The sequence below is a fragment of the Herpailurus yagouaroundi genome, unplaced genomic scaffold, assembly GCF_014898765.1.
Source record: "Herpailurus yagouaroundi ecotype Mexico unplaced genomic scaffold, PumYag 186, whole genome shotgun sequence".
In the NCBI taxonomy this organism is placed as follows: Eukaryota; Metazoa; Chordata; class Mammalia; order Carnivora; family Felidae; genus Herpailurus; species Herpailurus yagouaroundi.
The window spans coordinates 22,469,890-22,484,159 of NW_024412417.1; positions in this window are offsets into that span (position 1 = coordinate 22,469,890).

A 14,270-nucleotide genomic window follows, 5' to 3' on the forward strand; every position below is an offset into this window, starting at 1 on the left:
CCTTTATCTGATATGTCATTTGCAAATATCTTTTCCAATTCTGTCAGTTGCCTTTTAGTTTTGCTGATTGTTTCCTTTGCTGTGCAGAAGATTTTTATTTTGATGAGGTCTCAGTAGTTCATTTTTGCTTTTGTTTCCTTTGCCTCTGCAGACGTGTTAAGAAGTTGCTGCAGCAAAGATCAAAGAGATTTCTGCCTGCTTTCTCCTTGAGGATTTTGATGGCTTCCTGTCTTACATTTAGGTCTTTCATCCATTTTGAGTTTATTTTTGTGTCTGGTGTAAGAAAGTAGTCCAAATTCATTCTTCTGCATGTTGCCCAGTTTTCCCAGCACCAATTGCTGAAGAGACTGTCTTTATTCCATTGGATATTCTTTCCTGCTTTGTCAAAGATTAGTTGGCCATATGTTTGTGGGTCCATTTCTGGGTTCTCTATTCTGTGCCATTGATCAGAGTGTCTGTTCTTGTGCCAGTACCATACCATCTTGATGATTACAGCTTTGTAGTATAGCTTGACATCCAGGATTGTGATGCCTCCTGCTTTGTTTTTCTTTTTCGAGATTGCTTTGGCTATTCGGGATCTTTTCTGGTTCCATACAAATTTTAGGACTGTTTGTTCTAGCTCTGTGAAGAATGCTGGTGTTATTTTAATAGGGATTGCGTTGAATATGCATATTGCTTTGGGTAGTAGCGACATTTTAACAATATTTGTTCTTCTTATCCAGGAGCATGGAATCTTTTTCCATTTGTTTTTGTCTTCTTCAATTTCTTTCTTAAGCTTTCTATAGTTTTCAGTGTATAGATTTTTCACCTCTTTGGTTACATTTCTACATATTTTATGGTTTTGTGCAATTGTAAATGGGATCGATTCCTTGATTTCTCTGTTGCTTCATTGTTGGTCCATTTATTTTAAAATGGAGCTGGGAGGCCATTAATAAGATGGGCCTATGCATGTCTTCACCACGAAGAACCATGAACTTTTGGACTGGGCCAAATCACAAATATTCTAAGGACTCAGCCTGAAAACATACAACTTACTACCATAAAAAGTTTGCTTAGTGAGAGGCTTAGTAACAAATTATATTCAGCTAAGATTAATTTTCTGCCTCTAATGCCAATCAGAATTCGTTGTAAACTATATGTGTGTGTGCGTGTGTGTATAAAATTATATACATATGTATGTATATATTATGTACATTTTTTTAATCTTTAAAAATCTTTGGCTTTTGTTACCTGGATTTGTGTGTGGGGTGTTGGCCAAATCTACATTCCCTAAATTGCAATTATGAGAGCCCAAATGCCTTTGTTACAATGATACCTAAATGGGATCACATGCAGCCAGATTGCCACCACCTTTCTTTAAAAGGGAGAAAACACCTGGCTGCTTCTCAGCCTTTAAAGCAAGATCTGTCCTACTCTTTAGTATGAAGTCAAGATGTGAAACAGTAAACAGGAAGCTCCATCTATGCAAGGACTTTGGGAACACTACAAATAGAAACCACTAGTATCCATTGAGCGTCTTCTATATGTTAGGACTCTGCCATACCCTCTTTGTAGTTTTCTCCTAGTTTCCAAAATAACTGTTCAGTTAGGTAATATGTTCTCCACTTTACAAATCAGAAATTTCAGAGCCATAAATGGTAAAACATTTTTCAAATTTACAATGCAAATACATGCTGAAGTGCAAGATTAAAATTAGATTTGCCTGAGTTAGCACTCTTCTCTCACTACATTTACCATTTACTCAAATGTGTCTTTTTAACAGCTTTGCTGCTGCTGTTGTTGTTGCTTTTAATCCTTCCCCTGGGTCTGAAAATCCAAAAATTAAATATATTCCTTTGAAACAGATATTAAAACATAGAATTGTCCTGAGAAAAAAATATAAAGGTGCATATTTTAAAAAACACCTAGTATTCCTAAAAAGAAGAAATCTAGTATTCCCTCATTTTCAAAAAAGGCAGTATCAATTGTTTTGTGAAGAGACTTTTCCTTATATACAGTAATAATTTTCAAACCTATCCCACTATTTTCTTTGTTGTGGTAGCTCTTTGTATTACTAACTAAAATGGAGTATAAGACCCTTTCTTGGAAGATACCCTATTTATTGGTCACCAGATTTAACTATCGATTTCTACCAAAATAAATGTACTTTAATCTATGTAAACCACAAAAGGTAGATAGATAGAAATGTGTGGGAATTGTCTCCTATTGAAGAGTTCCTACTGGAGTTGGGCAATTTAATTCACATACCATGCTTTGGGGCAAATTTAAAATCATATCATCATTACTAATGTGTAGGGCATTTGCAATCAGTATCTAATAATTATAATTATGAACTGCTTTTGAGAAAAAAATATAAATGAAAATTATAGCAATTCAGCTTACATGATTCATTCAGCTTTTTCATATTGTAATATCTTTGACAATAAAAACACTTTTAAAGCTCTTAATTTAATTGTGGTTCAAAGCTAATAATGAAGACAAAGATGAAAATAAAATGCTTACTTAATTAGATCCAAATTTGAAGTATAAAATTCAGCAAGCAGTGGATTTAGCTTGTTATTGTTTTTTTTTTGTTTTGTTTTTAATTTTTCAACAGTATTCCTGAAAACTGTAGACAAAGAAGTTTTTAGTTGGCATCTTTCACCTATGCTACAATATGTTTTCTCCTGTTTTTCTATTACTTAGAAGCAAAGGGAACTTTTTAAAATTTTAAAAGTAAGTGCTAATCTGGAGAACTACCAGATAATTTGAAGATTTTTTAGGATTTTTATATAAATTATTCATATAAAATTTATGAAACAAACCAATATGACTGGAATACTGACTGCTTGTTTTATTTGCACGTATCCTGTTTATAAGGAAGTTTTCAAAATGAATATTACAATAATGCCATACATATTCATAAAGTAATATTAAAAGATTATTTTCATGGTGTCATTATTTACCATTTATGCAGCAAGGCTTAATGGCCTCTGTATCTATAAATAATCTGAAAATTGCAGCCTTTGGTGAATAAATTAAGTCCTTTAAAAAGGAAAAGTGGAAAAGAATATATAGAATACTAAATGTCATGTATATATTGTTTAAGAATTAGATTGTAATTCACACTGAGAGAAGGGAATGCAATTCTGCACATTCATTTCCTATCTGATTGCATTTCATCTTTTTTAAATGTTAATGAATGTGTCAGAATATATGTGTGTGTTGGGAAAAAAGATATGTATTCATTACAATTAAATAACAAAATGGATTTTTTAAAAATTCCCAAATATTATAATTACTAACCCTCCCAATGCCTTTCAGAATAGTTTGACATTCAAAGCAGATATTGTCTTTGCTCATTTAAAATTTCTATATTAATATGGGTAGGTTGACTGCAATAAACTTCACTAAAAACAGAAAAATGGTAAAAGTATCTTTTGAATGTAGTAAACATTTGTAAAGTATTTTAGTTGTTATATTTTCTTCTGAACGCCTCCATAATTAGAATAATTGAGATATGTGACATACGGCATATAAAGAACTCGTGCTGTATCCTTGGCCTTTCTAATTGGTTTAATATCCTAGTTATTATTTCTCTAGCATAAATAATATATAATTCTATAAATACAAACTTATTCTGATAATGGGCCAATATAAGTTAAACTTCAAACATAACATTGATTTATTCAATTAAGATAACGTCTATCTGCTCTCTTTCTCATCTCTCTCTCCCTACTCCAACCACTCAGAACCTCCAACTTTGATCCTACTAACCTTCTACTTTTCTTCACCAATGCCTCACTTTTCTGCTTACTCTGCTTCAATTTCAAAGTACTGATTAATATCACTCCTTTTTTCATTACTACTCAACACCCTCATCTGGCAAAACCTCAAGGCTGGTTAAACTCAACTACTGACCTACTCCATGTGCCCATCCAACAGCCAAACGTGGCTGAGTAATAGTTAACTACACTGAGTCTTAATCACTTTAAATTTGTGACACCAACCTCAGCTGCATTATTAATTCTGGTCGCTAAACAGTTACTAGTTCTATCACTCTTTCTGATGATTATTTTATAACTTTTCCTTTTTCCCCAAACATGTATATTCTCTTCCAGATCCACGCTGGTGATGTTCCCAGTAAATATTTAATTCAGAAAATAGGGGGGAAATCAAAAGAGGACTTCCACTAACTGACAGCCACATCTGCTCATCTGTGTCTGGGGCCATATTCTTTGCCTTCCAGCCAGTTACTAGGAGTTAAATGAACAGACGCTACTGAATCACATTCTCTTTTTCTACAACAGGTCTGTGTGTGTGTGTGTGTTTTCTTGCTTTTGCTTTTGTTTTTTCATTTTTTACGTTTTCTTCTAATCTCTCCCATAACTATAACTGCAGTTTTGGAAGCAAATCAAGGAAAGAGAGAAAAAGAAATTTCTTGGCTTGTGCTATTGTAAACTGGCTTTTATCTATTCAAGCCTTGAAGATACTTAAAACTCCTTTTATCCTGGACAATTTTCAAGTTTCTTCCAAAATCTCTTGCTGGGCTCTCCTAACCAAAGATCCCTCCAGTTGTCTTTCCTTCAGCTAGACACTTATATCTCAGCTCCACACTCAGGCATTACCTATAGAGTTCCCTCATTCTCCCAGACAGTCTTCTTTGATAGGACATGGAAAAGCTCCTATGTCAGATGTCTCTTCCACTTTGCCTACTTCTGGCTCATAGGAAATGGTCATATATTCCTTGTCATCAGTGGGAAGCCTTCTGGTTTCTCCCTTCTAGTCTGCCGTGACCACTTTGACTGCATTAAGTGTCAGTCCTGGGGTTCCTCAACTACAAAGAATGTATACAGGGTTTCAGGAACACTTCAGGTCTCAGGTGTCTCTTCAGGAACTCTGCACCTCTCTCTCATTTATACTCACAGTGTAGGGCTCTGTACCAGCTGCTATTGCTGTGTAATAAACCATTTTAAAACTTGGTATAAAAATTAATTTTATGGTGTTCAAAGTTTCTCTGGGTTAGGAATTCTGACATAGCACAATGGGCATGGCCTTTCTTGTTCTGTGATATCAGAAGCCTATCCTGGGAACTCGTGTAGTCGGGAGGTGACTTGATCATTAGCACGTGGAATCATCTAGAAGTTGATATGGGCTACCAATTAGGACCATAGCTGAAGCTTTTAGACAGAAACCTAATTTGGCCTTTCTGGTGGCCTCAGGGTATTTGCATCTTACACATTGTGGTTTAGGTTCCAAAATGAGTATCCCAGGTAAAAGAAGCTTCATTATCTTTTATGGCAGAGACACCAAACATTTATCGTCACTTTTGCCTCTTTCTATTGGTTACAATTGAGCCACAGTACTACCCAGATTCAAAGAAAGAATTAGACTTTACCTCTAGATGGAAAGCGTCACTGTACTTAACGTGCATTTGGGAAGGGGGGGGGTCTTAATTGCAGCCAACTTTAGAAATACCATATACTACATATTTCTCTTAAAATAATTTTACTAAAAAAATATTTTGACTAAATCATTTCTTCAAAGTACATATCCTGGCTTTTTAAAAAAAATAACCTTGTTCTGACTGAGAGGTCCAACTGTCATCAAATATGTTATTATTCATTTCCTTAATAAATTATGCATTTTTTTTTAAATTTTTTTTTCAATGTTTATTTATTTTTGGGACAGAGAGAGAGCATGAACGGGGGAGGGACAGAGAGAGAGGGAGACACAGAAAATTGTGCATTTTGAAGTGAGTTTCACCTGCCTATGGCATGGCATGTCTCATTTTAAAATTTTAGTATCTTGTCATAGAAAAAGGAAAAAAAAAGTAGTTCTTTCACTGTCTTGTGGCCTCATTCACCTGGCATCAACCTCTACACACGTAACTAAAGATATCTCCATATGGTACTCAAAATAGGCTGCCTTTCTCAGCCACAAGAATAGGAAATCTTCCCTTCTGCAAAGTTTTTAAACTGTTGAGGAAAGACTTGGTCCTTTAAGCTGGAATTTCTAAGTTTTTGTTCTAAGGACCTTATCACCATAGCAATAAATTTACAAAATAGCCAACATCTTGGATTTTCTTTGTGATCATTTAAGAGACCACTTTTGTTATAAGAAAAAATTCATTACTACAGATAATGTTACTCCTAATGAAAACTGTCCTTTTTAAGTGTGAATTTAATCTCTCTTATTACTTATTTTTTATTACCTGATTGTGTGAAAAGTTTGTATATCTGTGTGTGTGTCTAGAGCATCTGATGAGACTACAGAGCTGGAAGACTGCAGAAAGAATTAACAAAATGCTCAAATCTTATTTATGTATGGTTAATAAATGGAAGACTACGATAATTGCAAAAGCTCTGTTTAGACTATAACACTGTTATCCTACATATGATATTTTTTACATGCTTCCACAATCTAATTTTTGCAACAATAGGAAGAATGTAAATTTGGGAGGTTACAACTTTAAAGGCTGTAAGGTAAGACCACCCTGCAGACCTCTCTTAAAAGAAGCAGATATTCTGATTTTTCATTTGTCTTAAGAGAGATCTGAAGACAGAAAATGAGGCTGTAGGAGATCTATTTCGACTTAGAGGAGAGGCACACCACACCTTTCTCTGTCCTGCAAGATTTTTGCAACTCCACTTTCAGCAGTGTAGACGTGTCTAAGGGCATTCCTACTAAGAAAAGATAAGCTAATTTTACCCGTAGAGGCAGACCAACAGCTGAACTGGGAGGGCCATTTCCTGAACATTTTGAAATGTGGGAATGGATCTGAAAGTAACCAGAATTAGAAGCAGTTCAATCTTATTTTCTGCATTGGAAAGTCAATTAGCTACCTCTGATCTTATTAAAACTTTCACTTTTATTGACTTTTATTTCAGGGGATCTAGGGAAGGGTCTCTCCTCAATCTTGGAATGAAGTACTAGAAGGAAAGTAAATAGAGGAAAGGTGGGTAGGTTGTACTGAAGTTGGTCTGAAATAAAGCATTCAGTAACCTGTAGATAGACTGGAAATCCAATGTCCAGAGCCTGATTTTTGGTAAGGCAAATGACAACCAAAAACATTTGTCTAACTTGTAAATTTTGAAAGGTAAAGGCTTTCATTTTCATTTTAATCTAGATTTTAAAAATTGATGTAAAGCCAATTTGCATTCTTTGGAGCTATGGAAATAACCACCAAAATAAACATAAATAGGAAAACAATGTCTCTGGGAGATGGAATAGTGATTGAATTTTTATAACCATGTACATATATTGCTTTTATAATAAAAAATTAAAATGAAGTACAAAAACAGTTCAGCAGCTCAATTTTACACACAGGCTGATGAGGCCAGGTGGCATTTAATTGCATATATTTTGCTATGCAGAAGTGAAGGAAGGAAGAATTGGGCAGAAGAAACAATTTCTGGAATGGAATTGAAGAGACAAAATGCATATTATATGTAGGAAAAAGTGCGTGGTTCAGTTTGGTTAGACCATACCATGTAAGATAGAAAAGTGGAAGGTAAGTTTAGAAAGTAGGAAGGGATTTACTTGCTGGTTTAAGTAATATGAATTTTTCCAATAACCATATGAAAGGTTGTAAATGCTACTAGGCAGGGGGGGAGGGGCTTACAGACCTTCTTTAGAAAGATTAAATTGATAATATTGTGTAAGGAGGTTTTAGAGATAGAAAAAGGCTAGGAGCAGAGATAATAGTGAGGAAAATATGTTAAACATTCAGTAAATTAAATGGATATCATAATATGCTAAGCACAGATAGAGGTTTGGTTGTGAGAACATTGCAGAGGCTACAGTCAGTAGAGCTGGAGAGCTGGTCATTTACAAAACAAAATGAAGAGAATCTGAAGTGAGTTTAAAATTTAAAGCTAAGTAAACTAACTGGTGATTCCAAAGTAGAAACAGAAAATTGAAGATTCGGGGAACAATTACAAGGGACAGGAACCTGTGCTTAGCTTTTTGTACATTTGGTTGAGTTTCTGGTAGAACAACCAGATTAGAGAGGTACCTTCCCCACCCACCCCAAGTGGGAGAAAACATAAGTATACATTTCTTTTTTTGTTCAGCATTTTTCTTGCAGTAAAATACAGAATTTTAGTTAATACTATTAGCAGTTATTTTAAACTACTTGGAGAATGCAGTCATTAAAAAAATGTAGGAATTGCTACTCTTAATAGTAATTCCCATTAAATATTGAAAACCACAAAATGAATGAGTTATGAAATTGTATTGTGCCAGATATTTGTGTCTGTGTTCACAAAACTATTAATCTAAGTTAGGTAATATTCTACTATGAAAAACAAGACTCTGTGATACAACACAACAGTCCTAAAAGCAGTAAGTGTTATGACACTCAGTTTGAAGGCTAATTTTTAATACACACTTAAAATGATGATTATGATTTACTTTTAAAAGATTTCTTATTTGTTTTTCTTTTCAGAGTGAAAGACAAACTGTTGTATGGCTTACATTTCCATCTATATACTGGTGACTTCCAAATTGCAAATCTTGTCTAGACACTTTCTGCCTTCCCTACACACCCATCCAACTGCTTCCTTGAAATGTGCAATTAGACGCCAACAATTAGTGTTCATGTAAGTTATCAGACTCGGGACTTTTGAAAATAAAAGAGTGCTGAAAATCAGGGCGTAAAATATACACAAAAATTTACAGAACTCCTTTACAAAATCTTTAATACTATTAAAGGACAGGTTCACTTACAAAGTAATTCTTTAAAGGCTCAAATATTTCTACATGGGCAGCAAAAAGGAAAGCATTTCTATACTTGAAAATATTTTTGTATTTAACAAGAGTTTGTTACCAAAAAGACCCTGAACTTCATTCTTACTATGTAATGTATAGCATGTATATGTATAGGCATCCAATTCCAATTTTTGGATAGCTTTTCAGTTTTTACCTCAAAACTTTTCTGCAACAAAATTTATTTTTCAAACATCACTTCGTATCACCTTAAATACTGAAACTTTTTGCTGAATTTCTAATAAACAATCGCAGTTTTGTCAGATATTTCACCTGATCACTATAAATGTTCAAAATACTTACTGTTATTTCATGGATTTGAATAAAAAATATTAAGCCATCATTGGAATTGTTTTTGTTTTATTTGAAGCATTTAACAGTTTTGACATAAAACTGGCATCATATAACCGTTAAGTACTTCTGTTGATGGAGCTATGACTTCGTTTTTCATATGAGCACAGGAAATTGCAAAATCCCAAATGAGCAAAATTATTTTAGAAGAAATTTTATATTTATTTATTTATTTGTTTTTTTTAATGCTTATTTATTTTTGAGAGAGAGAGAGAGAGAGAGCGTGCGAGCATGGGAGGGACAGAAAGAGAGGGAGACACATCATCCTAAGCAGGCTCTAGTCTCTGAGCTGTCAGCACAGAGCCCAACGCAGGGCTCGAACTCATGAACCATGAGATCATGACCTGAGCCGAAGTCGGATGCTTAACTGAGTCACTCAGGCAACCCTAGAAGAAATTTTATTTAAATGAAAAGCCAAACTTCAGAAAATAATTAATTAAACACACCTTCTGCAGTTGCACAGATTAAATCAATACCATGTGAAATTTTGCTAAATAACTATAATTGTTTGAACTGAATTTTTGCCTTCTGATTTTTATGTAGTCACTTTGGTCCACTGTCTTTGCCATAACAAAGTACCACAGAATGCATGGCTTAAACAGAAATTTAGTTTTCACAGTTCTGGAAGCTGAGAAGTCCAAGATCAGAGTGCCAGCATTGTTGACTTCTGGTAAGGACTCTTTTCCTGGCTTATAGATGGCCCCTTCTTGCTGTGCCTTCATGTGGTCTTTTCTCTGTATGCCCTAGATGGAGAAAGAAATCTCTATCTCTCTCTCTCTTCTTCTTCTTATAAAGTCACCAGTTCTATAGGATGAAGACCCCACCTTTATGACCTCATTTAACCTCATTTACCTCCCTGAAGGCTCTATATCCAAAGGCAGTCATATTAGGGGGTAGAGTTTTAACAGAAAATTTGGGAAGGACAGTTTAGACTATAGCACCCATATTGTGGATGAGAAAAGCCTTTATATATTGGGCAAGCACATGTTGATTATCAACTTTCTTAAAAACCAATTCAGTATTAAATGTTTAATTACATAATCACTTTCATTACTTGAGCTTCTTGGTGTTAAAGGGCTTATTGCATTACTGGGGTGGCTGGGTGGCTCAGTCGGTTGAGCGTCCAACTTCGGCTCAAGGTCATGATCTCATGGGTTTGTGAGTTTGAGCCCCACATCCGGCTGTCTGTTGTCAGTGAGGAGCCTGCTTCAAATCCTTTGTCCTCCTCTCTTTCTGCACCTCCCTTGCTCATGCTTTCTCAAAAATAAATATTTTTAAAAAGGGCTTATTGCATTACCAAACAATAAAATGAATAAATATATTCTACAGCTACAACACATATTATATAATAAAACTATCACAAGGGCATTCAGATTACTGGCTCTGTACTCTCCAAAAGGACTTCTTAGTGATTTCCTGTACGTATTTCACTTACACCTAGCTTACATTTGCCTACAGTTTCTCCTAACTGGGTTCACCATAGGCTTGGGATTTTGTGCATCTTGCAGGCATAAGCAGATCATAGTACATCCAGTATTAAACACCTCTCCTACTACCATCAGGCCAGAGGAAGTTAGTTGCTGCCATCTGTGTAAATTTCATATTATCAAGTGTCCTACGTACAGTCCTTAAAAGGGAAGTGTCAGTCATGTGTAACTGGAAAGGTCAAAAAGAATGACAAGTTATTTCTGGTCTTTTCTCAAATTTAACCACATATTAAAGTGAGAATTTTATCCATTCTTCATGTCTCCAACACTACTAGAGAAGAAGACTGTAATGGAACTTGCAAGCACAAAGTAGAAGTCTACCAAAGCCAATGTTTTTTTGTTTTTGTTGTTTTTTTTTTTAAGGTAACTACTTGTAGTGAGCTGAATGATGACCCTCCTCTACAAGAAAATATGTACATTCAGAACCTGTGAGTGTAAACTTACTCAGAGAAAGGGTCTTTGTAGGGGTAATGAAGGATCTTAAGATGAGATCTTGAATTAAGCTGGGCTCTAAATCTATATAGTGTTTTTTTTTTTAATTTTTTTTTTCAACATTTATTTATTTTTGGGACAGAGAGAGACAGAGCATGAACAGGGGAGGGGCAGAAAGAGAGGGAGACACAGAATCGGAAACAGTCTCCAGGCTCTGAGCCATCAGCCCAGAGCCCAACGCGGGGCTCAAACTCACGGACCGCGAGATCGTGACCTGGCTGAAGTCGGACGCTTAACCGACTGCGCCACCCAGGCGCCCCTATATAGTGTTCTTAAAAGAGAAGGGGAAAGGTGCACAGAGAAGGTGGCAATCTGAAGATTGGCATGATGAATGTGTAAAGCTGAGACACATCAAGGATTGCTGGTCACCACCAGAATCTAGAAGAAAGGGAGAGAAGGAATTCTTCCTCAGAACTTCCAGAAGGAAGCAACCTGGCCTCCAGAACTTTGGGAAAATAAATTTCTGTTGGTTTAAGCCACTCAGTTTCTGGTAATTGGTTACAGCAGCCACAGCAAACACAGTATTAATCAGCATGTTTTGTTAAAAGATAAAATATCAGGAGAAATGCTGAACTGTACGGGATATAGACACGTTTAAAGCAGTTCTCAAATTTATTATGTTCAGTTGAATGCCTCGTGTTATATTTCTATAATCGATTTTTACATTTTCTCCTCTGTCAATAATTCTACGTGCCTAAGTCAAAATGTTGGAATTAACTATACTTCTCTCCTTCCTATTTACAATAAAACTATTAGTAAATCCTGTCAGTTCTGCCTTTGAAATATAACTAAATTCCACTACTTCTCACCACCTCTACTAATCCAATCATCTATCATCAGGAACTCATTCATTTCCTTGCCTCCATGTTGGTCTCTCTAGTCTTTAAATATACCAGCCAGAAAGATACTTTAGAAATCTAAGTCTGATCCTATAACTTATGTATCAAAACTCTGGCTGCCCATGTGTTTAGAGCTGAGTTGTGTCCCCAGAAAGATAATGTTTAAATCCTAAACCCCCATACTCAGAAAGTAATCTTACATGAAATACGCCATTGCAGATGTAATTAGTTAATATGGGGTCATACTGGATTATGACCAATATGACTAGTGTCCTTATAAGAAGAGGAGAGGGAGACACACAGGGAGAATGCCATTGATGACAGAGGCAGTGACTGAAGTGATTTAGATGCCAGGCAATGAACAGCCAGGATTGATGGTCACTATCAGAAGTTAGAAAGAGCCAAAGAAGAATCCTCCCCTAGCTCCTGCAAAGGGAACATGGCCCTGTTGACACCTTGATTTTGAACTTCTGGTCTCCTGAATTGTGACAGGATAAACTTCTGTTGTTTTAATCTACCCATCTTGTGGTACTTTGTTAATGGCAACCCCAGGAAACTAATAGAGCATATTGTTCTGAATAAAAGCCAAAAGTATTGTAATGACCTACTTAATTCTTAACAGCTTGGTTCCCATCTTGCCTCTAATCTCATCCCCACTATTTTTTTTTTCCTCCTTGTTCCTTCTACTCCAGCCACATTGGCTTTTTTGGTGTTCTTCCACTATTCTAGACATACTCTTGCCTGAGGGAATTGACATTTTCTGTTCTCTGCTTAGTAAGTTCTTGCCTCAGATGTCTAGAATGCTTACTTCACTCATCATCTTTGAGGCTTTACTCATATGCTACCATCTCGTCAGATTCTTTCCGGCCACTATGTTTATAAATAAAACTATATCCCACAAACTTTCTATCTCAATTTACTATTGTGTAATTTTATAGCATTTTCCATGTACTTATAGTATAGGTTTGTTTGTTAGTTTATTTATTTATTGTTTTTCTGTTTGGATCACTACTATGCTGCAGCACTTGGTACAGTAGCTGGCACATAGTTAGTACTCAAAACTTGTTTCTTGAAATAACAAGTTTTAAAATGTTGCATATTTAGAGAACTTTGAATAATTGAGTACAGGAGCAGTTGATTTTTGTTCTCTTGGCAGGGTAGGAAGGATTAAATATCAGGCTAAAAATTACTCAAAAGCCAGATTATAGATGATTGTGAATGCCATATCAAAGACTTGGAATTTATCCTTTAGTTCAGTTGTTTTTAAAATTGTTTAGTTGAAATTTTGCTATAGTTGTTTATAGTGAAACACCATAGTCAAAAAAAAAAATCTTACAAAAAATATGTAAAAGAGCTCAAATTAAGCTGCTTAGTAGGAAGAAAGAATGTACATTCCAGAATCCGCCCTCTCTCTGTTCCTTTTCCTCTTCATACACTTGAAGGTCGCTGCATTTACCTGGGGATTCTTTTTTTTTTTTTTTTAATTTTTTTTTTTTCAACGTTTATTTATTTTTGGGACAGAGAAAGACAGAGCATGAACGGGGGAGGGGCAGAGAGAGAGGGAGACACAGAATCGGAAACAGGCTCCAGGCTCTGAGCCATCAGCCCAGAGCCTGACGCGGGGCTCGAACTCACGGGCCGCGAGATCGTGACCTGGCTGGAGTCGGGCGCTTAACCGACTACGCCACCCAGGCGCCCCTACCTGGGGATTCTTAAGAACACAGGTGAAAAACATTGCTTTAAGAAACAGAAAACCTCTGAAAGGATTTAAGCAAGGTAGCCACATGATAAGATATTAATTTTACTAGATAACTGAGGCAACAGTATAAAGTATAAATCAGAGGCTTGTAAAACTGAAGACAGGAAGGCCAGCAGGGAGAACATCACAATAATCTAGAAGACCTATGGCAAGGACCAGAATCAAGAAAATAACAGTAGGGAATATAGTCAACAAATGAGTAATAATGTCCTTAAATTCTAATCAATTAAATATGTAGAATGGGGGGAAAAGAGAAAGGGGAGTTCCAGATTTCTAAGTTGGGTTACTGGTCAAGAAATGGTGCCATTTACCGATACAGTGACAATAAAAAGAGGAGCAGATCTAAACAATAATGAGTTTACACTGTAGTAAATGCTGAATGTGGTCAGTAGCTTACAGAAAAGCATGATGCTGAGATTTAAATTTGGGTATTACCTTATTCAGTATACCCTCACAAACTCAAAACTCTTCATTAAGTTCTTTCTATAGTCCAGATGTTTTGCAAATTAAGGTACAATGGGACAAAACCAGTAATTTTCCTTATTTTCAGTGATAAGAAATGGTAGCCAAAAATTGAAAGGATAGAGAGGAAAC